Source organism: Telopea speciosissima, chromosome 2 (genome assembly GCF_018873765.1).
Source record: "Telopea speciosissima isolate NSW1024214 ecotype Mountain lineage chromosome 2, Tspe_v1, whole genome shotgun sequence".
In the NCBI taxonomy this organism is placed as follows: domain Eukaryota; kingdom Viridiplantae; phylum Streptophyta; class Magnoliopsida; order Proteales; family Proteaceae; genus Telopea; species Telopea speciosissima.
The window spans coordinates 54841879-54853747 of record NC_057917.1 but is presented as its reverse complement, the minus strand read 5'-3'; the positions used below and the strand labels follow the sequence as shown (position 1 = coordinate 54853747).

General features: G+C 38.7%; 1 pseudogene; it reads right to left on the bottom strand.

Moving 5' to 3' along the window:
- Positions 1 to 2308: 2308 nt before the first annotated feature.
- On the bottom strand, positions 2309 to 8400 carry LOC122652244 (annotated as a pseudogene).
- Positions 8401 to 11869: the final 3469 nt, after the last annotated feature.

The window sequence follows — 11869 nt, the reverse complement described above, 5'->3', positions numbered from 1 at the left end:
CCTTTCTTGGATGTCTTTTTGAGATGACAATTTGGCCTTCAAATCGTCTAAATCTTCCAAACCCAATCAGCCTATTTCTAGCCTTTATAAATGATACTTTGTCAGGTGGAGCCCCCAAATTTTGCCCACCCACAAATAGACCTCATCAGCTTCCACAACTCAGATGTCACAGTCCAATCCAAATGGAGTTCTCTCTGACTCATGGTAAAGGTTGGAAGTTCTGCTGAAAACAAAACAAAACAATTCTATACAATTGAAAATACAAAAAAAAAAAAAAAAAAAAAGAAAAAGAAAAAGAAAAAGATAGAATTTTTGGATATCAGATACGTATGTTTGTATTGTTAAGAATGATAGAGTTTATATTGATCCAACTCATAGATTAGCTATACAAGGAGATCTGCTGGAATCAAAATTGATAGTTTGGGCATTGTATCAAAATTAATGTTTTCTTTTAGATTAAAAATCAGGAAAAAGAAATGCTGCTTGGTCGTATGGTTCCTCCCAGACACAGGAGTATGCAAAATTACAGCCCTACGCCCATGTAATAAAATGTCCCGTCCATGTTGATGCCCCTATAAGCGTTCTCATTGACTAGTGCAGGGGCCACATAACCAAGTAGCGATCTCTTGCCCTAAAAATAATTCGACAGGCCAAAAGTTGTCAAATAGAAAATTCCAAAGCTATTTGTTCAATTTTTCCTAAGGTGAGTTTGTGCTTGTTGTAAACAAGCTCTTAGGGTCAATCAAACCGTACATGGTTAAAAATCACTTGTAAGATAAAAGAGAGCCAAAATCCCAACCTATTTTAGTCGTGCTTGTGCCATAAATTTGGGTTTATTTCTTGTTTCGGAATGATTGGTTACAAGAGTTGCTTCACTCCTATTTTATCATTTACAAAGCACTGAAAACCAAATCGAGTCCATGGGAATTCAAAATGAAACTAATGTAATAAAACCAGTTACAGCCTGCTACATACAGGGTTTTTAAATATCGGGATCGCGTTGGCGAAATCTGCCAATCCCCTTCCAAAAACTAGGGTAATGGCATTTTTTGGCCAATTCTCCGACCAATTTCGCACCAATTCTGACCAATTCTAACCAATTCCGAACCCATCTGGATCCCGATTCCAGGTTTTAAACCCTGACTGCATATCCATTCTATCCACTGTCAGCCAGTCCGCTTCACATCAGATAGATCTGGGCCTGCCCTTAAAATTGCTAAGATTTAAAAAAAAAAAAAAAAAAAAAAAAAGGCACTATTGTGGATGGTGTAGATAGATTAGTTTCTGAGTAGTATTGATTTGTTTTCTGTCATTAAAAAAAATTATTCAATGTGATATAAGCATTTGCAGTGGATATCAATGACAAAGAAGAGTCATATGATACCAACTAGAAGAGTTAAAAGACCAGTGCAGACCAAAAGTGTTTTGATCAGAAGTTGTGAAAACAGATAGATATATTCGTTATAACTTAGAAGGGTTTATGTTAGGTACTTGATCGATACGTCAAAATTCAGAACTGATAGAACAGGTTAAATCAAACCCTTTAACCTATCCCATACTAAGTACGTCCAACCTAGTGCTTATACATTAGAGTGGATCACTGGATCCCATTAAGCACATAACAGTCCACCACGTTTTCGTAGCCATTGTCCTCGACGGTTCTCACTCTAGGCAGCTCTTACTCTAGTGGTAGGTGCCCTTTCCAGATAGCTCCACTCCACTCTAGATTTTTTACCTAGCGGCAGGTAGCTTTTTCCTGACGGCATTCACTCTACTCTAAGTAACCTTCTCCTAGGTAGCCCTTTCCGTGACTCGAACCCGTGACGTGGTGATTGACTCTAATACCAAATATTAGGTACTTAGACCAATACACCAAAAGCCCCAGAGTTGATGAAACACATTAAATCCAACCCTTTAATCTATACCATACTAAGCTGACCCAATCTAACGCCCAAGCACTACTGTGGGCCCCACGAGGCAACAGTTCACGGCAAAATCAGAATTAATGCAGCCAAACCCCATTTAGTTGGGAATAGCTACTCTTTTTTAGGCAACGAGGGAGCAACCCTTGCCCATCTTGTCGTGGGTTTTAAATTAACACGGTCAAATACCAATTATCAAATGCCGATCAATTGCTCCAGACTCTAATATCAAAACAAACAAAAATGCCCATAGATTTCGATTTACCCACAAAATATCATATTCAAGAAGCATCAAATATCATTTACAATCTCTAATCCTGTTGCACAGAGTATAACAGATGTACTCATAAAATAAATAGCTGCAAACTACACACTAACCATGAGGGAATGTTCTGAGTGCATCAAAGTGTCATTCTCTATGTTATCCTCCAAGCTCCAGCCTCTGGAAACACAATCTCATCAGATTCCAAACTAGCAGAATCACAATCTAAGGGATGATGAAAAAGAGAGTGAATAGACCTTTCTGCAGCTTCTATTTTCAGTTCTTCAATATCAATTTCAATCTTAGCACATGCAGCTTCTATCTCTATGTTTTTCTCACAGAGCTCCTTCCACTGTGTTGCATTATGCTCAACTGCAGTGTTTTTCTGTTCATATCAAGAAAAATTAAAAACTTATCAATATGCACATCCAGCAACCAGTCCCACTCCAGAAAATCTAAATGGGGGGAAGGGAGAAAGAAGGATTCTAAATCAAGCATCACCTGACGATATTTCCTTTCACGGTTAACAATTTCAATCCTTTCATTGTATTGCAAAGCAATTGCCTGCATCCTGAAAAAGGACATACAAAATCATAAGGTTATAAGAACAAAAGTAAAATGGAGACTGAACAAGAAGATGAAGCACTAATATTCATTTAAGCAGGGTGAGACCTCTGCACAACTTCTACTCTGACTTTTCAAGATGGTAATGAGGCCAAATATTTACTGAAAGTTGTATAGTGAAAGAGCTACCGGAAAAGCAAACATTGCCTTCTCCAGATAGAAATGGTCTGCTAACCACAAAATAACCACAAAGCAGTTAGTTCATGTTCTTCTCATGGTATAACCCAGAGACTAGAAGGATATTGGTAGTGACATGATCACTTTTCTAAAGGGCTGTAACCAGACAAAATGTTTAGCTGCATTTAACTGTAATTTGGTAACTGACCCGGCTGTTAAATGACACAGCAACAGGGAAACTAGTGTTCCTTTATGATTACATGAAAGTGAACAATGTACATAACATTTCAGAATGAACCTGGACAAGAACTTCTCAAGCCGTTGGTTGTAAAGTTTCCAAACATCAGCACCATGCTTTGACATCACATCCAGATTCTCCAGTCTACAAAATTAACCAGTCTATTCAGTAACGGTAGAAAGATGTCTGACTGCTTTTTCTTTTGCATTTTATTATTGAAAGTGTCGAGAAGCAGCGAGAAGTAAATGCCTGAATAGGCTCTAGAACAAATATAGTTTGGATAAGGGAAAGGGGGTTGGGGGATTTGAAATAAAAAAAAAGTTTGCTGATTTCTATGGGCATGCAGTATCCACTGGTTCCCTTTTTTGGGGTGGAATCAGTAAGAGTAGTTCCACTAGTCCTTCAGGCCCAATAATTTGGTGATGACCCATAAAGTGCAAAATATTTTAACTTCGCCTATTAGAGCACTTGTTTTGGGGATCAATAACAATAGCTTAAATCTTGGGTCCTATAGGTAGTTTGGTTCCCACAGAAAATTGAAATATGTGGAAGAAAATACAGAAATATTATGGAATATTTATGCTTCAAACAAATATGGAACATACAGAGACAACAAAAGACATGCATATGGCACTTTAGGGAATGATATAGCAGAAATGAAACAAGTCCTGCATTTAGTATCCTTAGTAGATAGGAAACTAAGACATAAAGCAAGCAGTCTATGCTTACATATAAATGAGGTTCCTGGAGTGAAATTTACTCGAACTAGTTCAGCACTCACATAATCCAAGTAGCAAGCACAGAAAACTAAATTCAGGAGTTGATACAATGTTGCTTAGAGGTTCCCATCTCCATTGTCAGGTGTCAAGTCCAACTGACCTTAATCAGTTAGTTCCAAGTTCCCAATATAGATGTAAGTAAGCCCTTGGTCATCACACCTAATAATTTTTTTAGTAAGTTTTAAAAAAAAAAAAAAAAAAAATAAAAAGTAAAAAGACTTTCTAAGGGGATAAGGGATCCCAAAATAACACAATACAAAACGAGGACATGTATAATACAAAAGTTTTTTCCATACAAAATTTACTCAAACAAGGAATTTCAATTAGTCTTCCCACATTATAAATCGAGGACTTGTATACTACAAAAGATTTTTTCATAGTTGTCAAAGCGTCCCCTAGGCGCTTAGGCGTACGGGTGCAAAATCTGGGCCAAGGCAAGCTGCTGCTTTATTGCCCAAGGCGCTTTGGTGTTGGCAGCACATGCTCACCCTTGTGACTCGACTCCCCAACCCCCGATAAGAAGGAAACAACAGAAACATTGCCTCTGCCACTGTCAGCGCCATAGGAGCAGTAGCAGCAGTGTAATAAGTAGAAGAATATGAAGGTGGAAGGAGGAAAAATAAGAGGATTGAAGAAGCAGTAGCAGTGGCAGCCACAACAATTGCTGCCGACGAAAAGAAGTTGCAGCGGCCGCCGCCATGCCATCGTTGCTACCATAACAGGAAAAAAAGAAAAAGAAGAGGGAGCGTACCTGTTTGAGTACCAGCACCGCTGCCACTCCCTTCAACATTGTTACAACCTCGTCGAGAACAGGCAGCCACAGAGTAACGATTTTTTCGACGTTGTGCATAGAGCACATTTCAGGAAGGACGAGTGGTTTTTGCTCCACTATTCCTCCTGGCCCTCCAGTCCCAACTTCTAGAATCCATCGACATCGAGAATACTCTCAACTCCCCCTTCTTTTATATGATGTTTATCTTATTCTATATATTAATTCCCTCAACCCCCACCTCTTTAATTAGTATTTGTGGGAGAATCCATCGAGAATGCCCTCAATCCCCCCTTTCTTTAATAAGATATTTGGTTATCTTATTATAACCAAAAGGTACAAGAGTAAAAAAATTAAAGTATAAGGCTCCAAAGTCTTTTTGGACATTTTAAGATTGAGAATATGACAAATGTTACGAGGATACATTAAAAAATACTATGGGTTTTTCTACACAAAATTTACTCAAATAAGGAATTCTAGTTAATCCTCACATTACAAATCGTGGACTTGTATACTACAAAAGGTTTTCCTATACAAAATTTATTCAAATAAAGAATTCCAGTTAGTCCTCAAGTCATTAGATTTATTGTCCTTGACAACAACTCAGCCTTATCCTAACTAAATGGGGTCGGGCCGGTCAGTAACATGGATCCTTACCCTCTAAACAGCTCAATTGGAGATTGTACTTGATAAAAGGCCTAAGCTATGCATGTTCTTCCTCACCACTTCTCTTAGAGTCATTTTAGGGCTGCCCCTAGTTCTTTTAACTCCTTCAATCTAAATCAAATCACTCCTTCATATTAGAGCATCTGCAGGCCTCCGTGAACATGGCCATGCCACCTCAAACGATTTTCTTGTAGCTTATCATGTATTGGAGCTACTCCAAAATTAACTTTAATATTTGATTGTTCCTTACTTTATCCTTCCTAGTTTTGCTACACATTCATCTCAACATCTTCATCTCAGCTACACTGAGTTTGTCTATATGATGCTTCTTAACTGCCCAACATTCTGCACCATATATTAAACAACGCTACATATATATTAGATCATCTTATAGTGTACGCATACCAGCAAGGGAACAAAATTAACAGTTAAAAATAATCTAAGTGAGCAAATCAACCATGTCATCAACAAATACCTTATTATTTGATGTACTAACAAGCCACGTGCATTTCCAAGGATGGGCTTCCAAGCCTCTGCGTCATTCCTCTTATTTACAGGAGGTGGTTCTAGTCCATATCGAGACATCTCTAGTGTTGCAGGAGGCTTGCCTGCTTTCACACGTTCATATTCTCCAGCAAGCATAGGGTGGTTCTGAGATGTATCTTCAAGGATTAGACAGAAAGTACGAATGTCTTTCTTCAATAAAACCAAAATTCCATTTTCATTTAATTTTCAATTCTTGAAAACACATCATGGTTAGAGTACAGACTTCACTCCATAGCAAACAAAAAAGCCTTCAAATCAGAGCAGACAAGAACTGCAAGGAAATCAACAGTGAGGTAAAACCGTCTGGTGGAGGGCCAAAGGAGAACGGAAAGATATGATGGGTGTGAAGAGGAGAAAGGAGAAGAATTTTGCATCCACAGTCACCTTACACTCAAAGTGAACAAACTTAATAAACTTTCTATTTCATATCTCAAATCTGTCTTTGATTACAAGTATAAAGAGAGGAAACAAAGACTCCTAACTAGAATGTAAAACCCAAACTGGCTCAAACTCTTATCTCCTATTCCTATGTAGCCTATTTAAAACAAAATATGATAATATAAAAAAAATAGAAGACTAGAAACTAAACCATTACCATCCTTTGTTAGACCAAAACCAGGGTTAGTCCGGTTCTGCCTGAGTTTAGGTTTCCAACCCAATCGAGTGCTACTGCATCACTGTCACACTAGCTGATACAATTTCTTTAGGATAACCTTAACAAAACTAACTGAAATTAAGTAACACCTACATAAGATTTTTTGAATATTTCTAACTTCTATGCTAGAAAATTAAAAGATTTAGGGTAAGAGATACATAATACAAAGAGAGGAAATAAAAGGAAAGAAAATGGTGCTAAAAGAGGAACAAAGCATTCATAAACCCCAGATGTCATTAGATTCTAGGTGAATGTACCAAATTATGTCTTTGGGGCATCAGTTCTCAAGGATTCCAGGTGGATGACTTTTGGCTTTTGGGTCATATTTGTGTTCTGATTTTCCAATACGCATTTCAATGGAGCACCAAATTACCCCAGATGCCAGTACAGGATTCATTAAATGCTAGGTGAATGCACCAAATTATGTCTTTGGGGCATCAGTTCTCAAAGATTCCAGGTGGATGACTTTTGGCTTTTGGGTCATATTTGAGTTCTGATTTTCAAATACGCATTTCAATGGAGCACCTGCAGAGCTAAGTCTATTTAATGTTGGAGTTGATGCTAATAACGGTGTCGATCTCAGAAATGAGTGTGAAAATGTCAAGGTAACAAACTAAAAGTGTAGGAGTCTTCACACAGCGTTCCAAGCATATTGTCAAATTTGCATATAGATTCAGTGTTTTACTTTTATGATTAATAAAAACATATTTTGAATGGTTAAAGTTGTGTTGGTTGCGAGTTCAAAACTTGGAAACAGCAGCAGCAGGAGATTTGTTTTATGGGTGATCCTCTAAGCCTAGGAAGCACTAAATTGTTCATTTTGTTGTTTTCACTTCTTTGCAAACTTGCTATTTGACACAGGTATTTGTTGGATACGAGTTAACAAACTTCATTTCTACGGGGTTTACCAGGCTTTCAACCATCTAAAGCATTGGTTTCTGATATACATAAAAATATACTCATACAGGTGTCGATACAACTACAAAGGCTTCTGATGCTGTACGAACAAGTTGGCCCTCCTCATTGATACGCTCATAATATCTATCTCTGAGAAGACCGACCCAGCAACAATGTCGGCTGTTACAACTCATCATCCACTCAATCGGATCGTAAGGCAAACCGACCCGGACTATATAAAGAACAGTGTCTGACACGGTAGGTAGAGACATTACTATCCAGAACCGTACTTTATTACACACGGAGTAACGGGGCCAGCATTTCCCTCTTTTTCTTCCCTCACATTATAAGCTAAGAAATCTTGCTTCCCTCACATAATAAGATTCTGCTTATCTTTCTTCTCACACTAAATAACCTCCTAATCAACAACACCCCCCCCCCCCCCAAAAAAAAAAAAAAAAACAAATAAATAAAATCACTGAATGAGCCACTTGGTCTGCACTTAGACCTCAAAGGTGCTGAATTATGTTGACAATGAGTTATAGCTGCTCAATTTATGTCTTTATAATCAGTTTCTTCGATCAAGTATTTACGTTCAGGGAGCATCTTAGAAAACCCAAAACCAGCTTCCATAAAAAAGAAAACCCTAGCTAGAAATTCACCTCAAGCTTCCCGTCCAATAAAGAACGATTAATAAAAAAACAGGAGATAATGGTGCTGTAAAGTAAAACCTTGTACCTCGAAATTTAACTTGGGGACCGGAGGAAGTTCCTTGAGGAAATAATTGGGTTTCCATAATCGACGTCGATGTAAGGCAATGCATCTACCATCTCTTCCCACGAAGCAACTGACCAGCTCGGCCGCTACGCATCAGGCGGCGCTTCCAGCATTAGTATGTCTCCGTTCTTCGCCATTCCACAACTCTCCCCCCCCCCCCCGACCAACCACTCGCAGACTAAGCGTCTCCCCTTCCCCCGGCAGATCCCTTTGTGTTGTATAGGCTACACGCCTACACTACCGTTTCCCGCAGTGCTCGTTGGTTAGTGAAGGTTTTTAAAGCGAAGTTGGAAGTTGAAACCGTGGAGCTGTGGAAGCGAAGGTTTTTGAATGGTGGGGTTACAGTATTTTAAGGGGTCCACTCTGAACCAGAACCGGAACCGTAAAACGAACCGAACCGTCTGATTAAAATCAAACCATACCACTAATAATTGGACCAGTTTAGATTTTAAAGTTTAATAATCAATTTGGTTTGAGTTTTAACCAAGAAACTGTTGGTGGTTGTTATGTTTCTATACGAGGCGGAAAGTAATCCTCTCCAATTTCTTAAAGTGTGGTGCAGCAGTGTTGGGTGGAGATATCGACACCTGGCAGTTGCCGCATCAAATGGTCCATATCAAATCCGGTGTGATTATGGATAGTACACATGGCAATAATATGTATGATAGTTATGTGTGTGGTCATGTATGTAGTTAGGATCAGTTATGTATTACGCGCTATTAACTACTCTAGTACTCTTTGAGTTAAGGTAGGTTTATGACCGAATCAAAGAATCTAACAGTCTTTTTGCCACGTGGAAGTACCTTGACATTCCACTTAAGAAGGCCGTTGCAGTTTCTATACGGCCCTAATATCATGCACTTTCATGTGGTGGAGCAATAGGGCAGTCAATCGGTCAGTTTTGATTGGGCCTAATCGATTCCTACCAATTTAACAGGTAATCTTCTTAGGCTAGGGCATGGATGCATTTCTATTCGGTCCGGCCGGATACTGGTCCATAATCGAGCTCAAGGTAATCAAGCTTTAAATGGACTAACTGAGTTAACGGGCTATAAACAGTCTTTAAACGGGCCACAATCAGTTTGAATGGGCTTAAACGGGCTGATCGGGTTATAAATAGCCGATTACCGGTCGGTCACACTATTCGTAAGGTCCCAATCGGACAACCGTCAAGCTACTTACCTTTCATCGGAAACACCCAATTATTAATTGGTCAGTACTTGAACTCGACACAATTAATAATCAGTCGGACTAGTCTCGGACTTCAACCAATTAGTTCATGTTGGGCCTATCGGTGCTGGCCAACTTTTGATAGCCTACTCAGCAACACGCCCACATGGGTTGAAACTCTACTCTTACCAATTTCTCTAATAGCCAGAGGAATTTTTTTCACCTGCGGTTCCCCTGCCCGGTACGGTTCGCTAGTGCCTCTAATAAAAGGAGGGTGGCCCCACCCGGGTAGTGTGTTCGGTCAGGGGGTGGAATGGTCATTTCAGCCCCCTATGAGAGGAACCGCACAACCGTACCGGTCAGCGAACTTCAGGGATAAAGGTCCTAGCCAGAGTACCATACTATTGAATTAATCTCGTAATGGGTGATTCGGAGCAACTTTGCTTCTGGTAGTATCAAATAGGATCTTTCCGTTCCTGTAGTTCAATGTTTGAGGCTATTTCTTTTAGGTCTTAGGCAGCAACTCCTCACTAAAGACTTTAGATATGGATCTGGGCTATCCTATAAGGCCCATGGATCTAATGGCTCCCTACACCATGGTATAGGGCCTTTTCTTTGAATCTCATTTGTTGGGCTTAGGCCCACATCTTATTAGACCTTGCTTAGTTGCTTACACTTTTCACTATGTTTTGGGCTTGGGCCATGCTGATCCTTGGACTCTCTGAACAATCACCTAGGAACCCAAAATTTAGATATTCATTTTATGGATGAGTTGCCGAGTACAAACATCCTACGGCTGCGTTTGGTTGGAAGGGGAATTAAAGGGAAGGGAAGGAAAAATTTTCAAATTAAAAAGAGAAACTTTTATAATCATTATTCCATGTGATTGTATAAATTACTTTAATTTCTTACCATATTTAGCAATTATACATTTTAAATGTAATTTTTATTTTACTTTTTAAACCAAAGGGAAATGGATGCAAAGTAAAGTGAAATTTTATGACCAAACATGGTATGATTTGGTGTCAGTGATATAGTCATATGGGGTAATGATTACAAAAATTTCTTTTCTAAGTATGAAAATTTCACTTCCCTTCCCTTTAATTCCACTCGTAAATAAGGAAGCAGTGCAACTTGTGATGGGCTTGTCCAACATATGGAATGGGTCATATTATATATATAAAAGTCCAATACAAAATGGGTGATATGGTTGAGTTAGATTATCAGTTTTAACCAACGGCAAGCAAGAGGGTGTTCTATCAAATAAATGGTTTAGATTGATCACATTTGAAATGGGTCATATTACATATAAAAAAGTCTAATACAAAGTGGGTCATATGGTTGAGTAGGATTATCAGTTTTAACTAATGGCGAGCAAGAGGGTGTTCTATCAAACAAATGGTTTAGATTGATCACATTGGACTTTCACATTGATAAAAAAAATAGAAGCACATCATGTCTGGCTCAACGAAACGTGCATGTTGAAGTAGTTTTTATAAAGAGAAAAATAGTTAAAAGCATGGATTTTGAAAAAGATTGAATATAACTTACTGGGATAAAGAACGCTAACTGGGCCTCTAGGGCCTGCACATGCGTGACAGCCAATAAGAGGATGTACGGAGGCATCATGGGGATGGGATTTTTGCCTTTCCGTGGGGACAGGAAAATCATTTCGCACCTCAATGAATCTAGGCATAGGGGCAATTGGCCAAGTTAGAGTTCTTTTCCCCCTTACTATACTCAGCTTTATTCTAATTAAATGTGTTCTGTTGCATTGATCCTTTTTCCGCTAATCAACCTTATTTCAAAAATACAAGGACTCTAAAATCTATTCTAAAAGGTTTGGTTAAGGCTTTTACAATGACATTTGCCAACCTGACGCACCAACTCTACTCCTTTAGTCGGGTCTGGATCCATCTAAATAAACACACTTGCAGGTTGAGAAATATTAAAAGTTGAAATATGGGGGAAATTACAATTTAAATAGGGTCATATTAAGGGTGTCAATTAGGCACTAGAATTGGTAATCGGACCGGGATCGACCCGCTAGAAACTGGAAACCAGTCCACCCAATAGTTTATTGGGTCCGTTCTGGATCTACAAGTAATTATTGGTCCGGTTCTAGAGTTACCAATTAAGTTATTGGTCTCCCAATGGTCCCAAAATCGGTAGACCAACTAAGAACCATTGGACTAGAATAAATCCATACACTAACCCTATATATTATATAATTCTTAAAACTTAAGGCCATGAGAGCTAAGGTCAAGACCTTTATTTGTGTCTTTCAATTTTGACTGGTACCTTTCATCTCATATACTATTTTACTAAAGATTTGATTGTTACTTTAAAAAGCCTATTTAGGAATGCTAACTTAAGAACATGACCTTATATATTTTGGGGTAGCTGTGTTGGTTATGATTAGTGGCCAATAGGTCCATTCCTATTGG